A 6711-nucleotide genomic window follows, 5' to 3' on the forward strand; every position below is an offset into this window, starting at 1 on the left:
TGTAATCCATCCTGATTAAATAGCATTGCTATGTTCCATAGATGTCTAAATTCAGTAGGTGAATTACCAGAAGCTGCTTACCAGAAGCTTACCTGCTTACCAGAAGCTCCCTGACTGTGTTTGGTTGCTTGTTGAAGGGTAGGTATTCACTTTAACTTCTTTAAGTCCATAGAGTAGTCCTCATAGTTCAGATTGGTCAGTTCTGCAGTTAGAGAGGGATTTCAGTGCAGTGTGCACTAGTGAGATAGTCATGCACAATACAGGAGGCTTACAGCCCAGGCTCTCTTCCTGTCTGAACATGAACATACGTCTGTTTCCTTTAACTTTCCTACAGGTTAGGGCATTTGGTGAGAAAGAAATAAAGCTCATACTCCAAATCATCATCCTAAGACTCTCTTTGCTTTTATCCACTGGCAGTGTGCTGCAAAATCTCTGTGTGTGTGTATGTGTGTGTATATATATATATATATATATTACAGGGATCAGGATCTGGAACCCCACTTACATCTTCCTTCTGCCTCCCGCCATCTGCGTGCTTCAGTTGATAAACGAGTCAAAACTTTATCAGCTCGTTTTCTGTCTCCATGCCTTTCATTCTTGGTTGCATAGCAGCTTTGGTTTAATAAGAGCAGTGGAGAGTGCTCTTACTAATATATCCTGTAGGCTGATGGAACATTCCCAGGAAATGTGAACTCAAACCCTTTGGGGCTGAGGAGGGACTGGAGCCCAGTTGTCTTACTTCTTGGGTGTGCCTCAGTGCTGTAAAGTACCTGGGGACCATTACCACCCTCTGTCATGCGACCTGTATCACAACTGAATCTACCACATTTTACCTTTCTCAAGGTGAAGAGATACCAAATACCAGAAAAACTTATCATCTGTGGTTGTTCTGAAATCAGTACCTCTTTTTTCTGATTACAGAGGAAACTGATGTGTTCTATCAAAAAGAATCTCCATCTTCACCCCCCTCCCTGCAGCCAGGCAGCTAACTTGGATGGACTTGTTTCCACTCAGTAATTCAAATCAAGACCAAAAAATACTTTTGAGGAAAATACCTAATTGCTTTTTGTTCCACTATCTAGAACTGTAAGTTGAGGGCTCCTGTGGAATCCAGAAACAAATATCAATAAAAAGGAATAGTATGGTCAAACTGTGGGAGTACTTGTGAAGTTAGCTGTTCCGTCTTGAAGCAGCTGTGTGCTATATAAACTAACAAACGCCCCGTACTCTGGGGACACGAGCCGATACCATGAACAGCCTTCCAGATCTGTTCTCATGAGCTGTGGCCTCAGCCTGCTGGTTACTTGTACATGAACGTTTGCATGTATTCTGCTGAAGAGGCGATGCAATGCAGGTGCCCATGCTGGGTTTTCAGTAGTGGTTTTGGACCCACAAGTCTATTTTAGAACCTAACACTTACTGATTTTTCCCACTGAATCCAGTCATTTTTGGTGATTTTTAAGCAACTTGATAACTCTTGAGAAATTTTTTTAGAGCTGTAAGTGTGAATAAAGTATGGGTAGTAATGCACTATACTGAGGGTCTTAGCAAACCAGTTGTGTTACTGTGTATATCTGCCTTACTAAGCCTAGGAGGGGGCGCAGCAGTTTCCATGCGGAATGCTGATATGTTTCCCTGTGGTCCTAGTGTGCAGAAATGTGTATTCTTGTCTTTTTTTGGACTCCCACCCCTGCAGGGGGATCTTCTGAACTAACCAGTGACATACATTAGTTGTGGCAGATAATCTCCGATAACTACACTGGTCTCCCTAACCTAAGCAGAAAATTAGTTTCCTGTACATTTTAACTCCTTGTAATTAAAATAAAAGTCCTAAGTGGTTTATTATATAGTATTTCAACATATGATGCCCCACTAAAACAGAGTGGTTATGGAAGTGCTTATCATGAGTACTTGGTGACTGTGCTTGTTTTATTCTGTTAACTTAGAGATAATAACTGACAGAGAGAAATGGAAGTCCCATGTGAAATACTGCTGATCTTTTATCCTGTAGCGTCACGGTAGCTGAAGTGGTTATGCCTTAAAGCTTTTCCAGGACACAATTTGAGTAAGCAGTTGTGATGTGTTGGATTTTTTGTGTTAAAGCTGTTTCAGTGCTAAAGAATTTCTTATTTTGCACATTAATCTGGATTAATGTCCCATTCTTTCCATATTACTGCAAGCAGTTCAAAACCTGCTCCATTAATGTCTGCGAGGTTGCCGGGAGGGAAAGAACATTGCGGTCTTGATGAGCCATGCTGTTGGTAGGCTAGTAGATAGATGCGCTGTGGAAAACAAGCTTGCTTCTAGCATTTTGATTTGGATTGGGGTGCTGCAAAGTCCTGCTTTTGAGACTGCGCTTTTGTTGTCCATCTTAACTGTTTCTATTGAGTTCGCTCTCCCTACACAGGGATACTCCGCTAGCTCATCTCTGGTGGTGCAAGGTGGGGAGCTGGGCCTCTCTGTGAAGGGCAGCCAGCACAGGGCTGGTACACGTTCAGGGAACACATAGTTTTGCAGGGTGAGTTAAGGTTTCTGTTCTTTGATTCGGATTTCATGCTTTTCAACCATCTGTGTTTACCCCAAATCTCCACTTCCATGAAGAAGAATGCATCAAGTAGTTTCTTGATCTGGTGGTCCTGGAATTTACTGTGCAAGCAGTGTATCCTAGCTATAACTCAGTATTACAGTAACATTTACATTGATTAAGTCAATAAGATAGCTGTTGAGGTCACAAATGAAGAATTACCTATTTAAGATTCATTGGAAAATCTACACCACAAACTTAGAAGTTTTAATTAAAAGTAACTCCTTGGTGTGAAACATTTTAATTTCTGTACCTGTGCCTTTGAGCAATATACTTCTCTCAAGACAGAGGAGCAAAATACCATTTTACCACATTCTTTTATAGTGAATTGCTGCTTTGCAGTGAATTGTTGTACAAGCAGACATGCTTAGAGTTGTTGTATGTCCAGGCAAATTTGGGTTTGTAATTAACAACTTCGGCTGTAGGAGTTCTGACTGTCAGGAGTGCTTACAGAGGTGTGGGTTGTTGCTAGAGGTCTGTAGTGTCTGTGTAACTGCTGTCCCATGTCACTGGGGTTATCTGGTTTCTCCAGTTCGGAAAATGTGTCCTTCTCCCCCTGCCCCCCCCCCCCCCTTTTTTTTTTTTTTTTCCCAGAAATGTAAATGGGATTTGTCTTGCCCATCCATAAAATACATGCTGAAAAGCATGGCCCTCAGTGGCCCTCAGCTAAAGCCAGTAAAGCATCTGGAGTGAGGAAAGAAGGAACTTTTTTAGCAGGGTAGCGATCAAGTCCTGAAACAGGCATCTCCAGAGACTAATTCTGCTTATTTTAGAAACATCTCTCTTCCTGCTCTTTTTATAACCAGAGCCTTGATGACTGGGGGTGGGGGCTGACTGTGTGACCAGTGTCGTCCCACATACAGCCACGGACTGTGGCTGAGAAGTAGTATCCTTTGTGCTTTTTTTCCCCACAGTTCTCTTTTTCTCCATCCCCATCTTATCACCTCTGCCATGCCAGGACAAGCATTTTTGTACCCAGTTGGCTGAAACTAGCCACTTGCTTTGGTGGACTAATGTTTCAGGCAGATCTTTTCCTCGCTCCAGCGTTCCTCGGTGGTGGCACTAATGCTAGCACTGGCCAGAAAGGAAAGCAGTAAGAATAAACAACCAGGAGGTTGATTAACAAGGGTGAATAATCAACAAGGAGGGTGGGGCAGCTGTCATAAGTGACTTTCCATCCTTACACTAGATGAAAGTGACAGTAAACATAATCTCAGCTCTAGGAGGGATCAATTCCATACAGCATTTCTTAATCAAGCTTTAAACTCATAAAAACACAGCCGATGCAAAGAGGTGTCAGTCTGCAGGAAGCATGAACCCTAGTCCAAAAGTGTGAGTTGCTTATTCATTTCTAGGTTTATAAGTGTAATTAGAGTGGTGTGGGGGGATGTGAATAAGTAGGCTGTCTGGTTGTTGCCTCAAAAAGGTGGCTTCTGCAGAACAGCTCAGCTCTTACTGTATATTTAGATGTTTCCCCTGTGGTCTGAAGCGTGGTTATGTATTTCAATAGAAAGCTTTGCAGCAAGGCACACTGCAGTACGCAGTAGAGGCAGGTGCCTGGTAGTGTTTTCCTTTGCTTGGCATTGGCTTGGTGGACGCTGGAGTACTGGTGTGGATGAGGAACAGTACTGCAGTGGCCTAACGGCTTGTTGCTAACATTGCCTTAATACTGGTATAAACTGTGGCCTGTGTCCTGTGGGGTGAAATGCTGAGCTGAAGAGTGGTGAGAAGAGAGCAGCATGGCCATCCATATTTGATTTCAAATTAATTAATGTCTCTGTAACTCTTATCCTTATTTCTTGATCCTATTTGTCCAGTTGATTTTCTGCACAGATGCTATTGCTGTTCTGATAAATTGAAAAGACTGCAAAAGGTTTTAGTTCTGTGGATGAGTAAATTTAATTTCTAAGTGTCGTGATGATTAGCAGAATATGAAGGTGCCAAATATTTGTTTTGCAAATTCAAAATTAGTCTCACTATAGAGAATTGATCCTTCCTTTTTCCTGTTGTCACTTAATGAGTCTCTCATTTCAAATTAGAAGCTCCAGAGATTTCCATCAAAGCTGGTTTTATAAAGAAAAAATTCACTTCAAGCATTACTGTTTGTAGAGGCAATTAGCAAAAATACTTGGAAAGCAGCAAGTCCAAACATTGAAGGTTATATCCATGTTTGTCTTCCTACAATATTTAACAAATATAGAGTACAGTTCACAAATGTGCAGAAATAATTTTAAAATCAGTTTTTCAACAGCACACCATTTGCAGCCTTTTAAAAAGGATCCAACTGGTGGTATAGTTGTTGAAGAGGTTCCAGTTCTTGGCAAGCTTACCTTTTGTACGCTTTGAGCTGCTTTTTTTCATGGGGGGGGGGAAATATCACTTTTTCAAGGATTCTGGGATATTTTTCAAGGATTTAATTAAAAAGGGGAGAACAAGTATAATAGAAAATATGTAAATGTTGCGCAAAAAAAAAATCATTTATTTCTTGTAACAATGAGTTCTTTTCTGTTCTTGTCATCTGTGGTTGAATACTGATGCGGGATTTAGTTCCCGCTCCACCAATGGTTTCCTGGCTGTCTAGTGCAGTTAGACATTATTTGTTTTGGTTTATTCGTTTAATAGAGAAATCTGCAACAGGGCAACGCACAGTACTAACCGGTGACTTGCAGAGGATGTGTTTGGTCCTGCTGTGACCAGGCTGCTGCAGGGGCCGGGAGCCGGTTTGGAGTGTGAAGGGTGCGCCTGGCTTTGCTTGCATTAAAGAACAATCAGAATTGAATCCAAATTAGCAAATCTTTACTTGAGTTTTTCCAAAACTCAGCAAATGGAAAAGCTATTAAGCAGTGGAGGTAAAGGAAGCGAGCTAGCGTGTGTTGGAGGGCAGGCAGCTTGCTTTAGGAGGCATTGGCTTAGCCATATATGGAAGAGGACATTTTCCTTGTTAACTTTACGGGGAATCTGTGCCCAGAACTACATTCATCACGCGGATGCATTTCCACAGGAACGGTTCTCTTCCAAATGGTCTTAGTCATAGTTTTAGCACTGTGTCACATCTTTGCTGACTTATTTATATAGTCTGCATGGGCTTGCTGTGCATCCGCTGCTAGTCTGCCCTAAAAAGGTGAACTGTTTATAATTTTCTCATTTTAGCTAACGGAAAAGACAGTACTAAACTGATGCCAGCAGCTTAATTTTTTTTTTCTTACTGAAAAGCCCACCCTGTTCTGGGCTGTAACTTAAAGCAAAACTTCTGCTAGAGGAACAAAATATCCCTTCATTTGTGGGAAGTAAGGTTTGTTAAACGCAGAACATACCTACCATGAAACCAGAAAAGAAGGAACCTAAAAGTCAAACAACCTGGTAAGACTTTCCCCTCCAGACTCCTATTCCAGTAGATGTGCTCCTACACCGGGTAATCATTCTCTTTCTCTTATCTTGATTCAGTCCCTTTGTCTGTATTCCACCTACTCACACTTGCTGGGTCATGGTTCCCCGCTCATCAAGGTTCATGGCTGCACAAGTTTGATTTAGGTGATTGCTTACAGAGGGGACTTAATAAAAGAGTGTTCATAAAAGAGAGTTTTTTGCGAGTGAAGGACTGATCACCTCTGTAGTGATGGGCAGAGGGGAAAAAATGGAGCAAGATATGTGCAATAAGTAATGCTCAAAAGTTAAATTGAACTGTGAGTTATAACTTTTCTTTGGTTTTTTAATCAGTAATTTCTTATGTGCATATATATAACATCTATCAAAGTCATTCCACAGCAAATTCTCTTAATTCTCCCGTGTCTCAACTCCCCCCCCTTCTCTGGCTACAGCATCCACTGAAGAGAAGAGTGGGCCAAAATGACTTATCAGAAAAATATGAACCCTCTAATACTGTTGTTGGACACAATTTATTAGCAAATGGTTGGCTTCTGTTTGAAACCTTCTCTACCAGATTTTAAAGCAGCTATCCCTTCTTTGTTAGGTCTGGCTGGATGTACAGAGTAACAATTATGAATGACCCTAAATCAGTGTGGGAAAACCAAAGCTCAACTGCTGTGCTAATTTAAGCTTTACTTTGCTGCTAATTTATGTGAATAGTAGCACATCTTCTAGACAATGACAGGTTCATTTTAAAAGAC

This window comes from Charadrius vociferus, unplaced genomic scaffold, assembly GCF_000708025.1.
Source record: "Charadrius vociferus isolate BGI_N301 unplaced genomic scaffold, ASM70802v2 scaffold61, whole genome shotgun sequence".
Lineage (NCBI taxonomy): Eukaryota > Metazoa > Chordata > Aves > Charadriiformes > Charadriidae > Charadrius > Charadrius vociferus.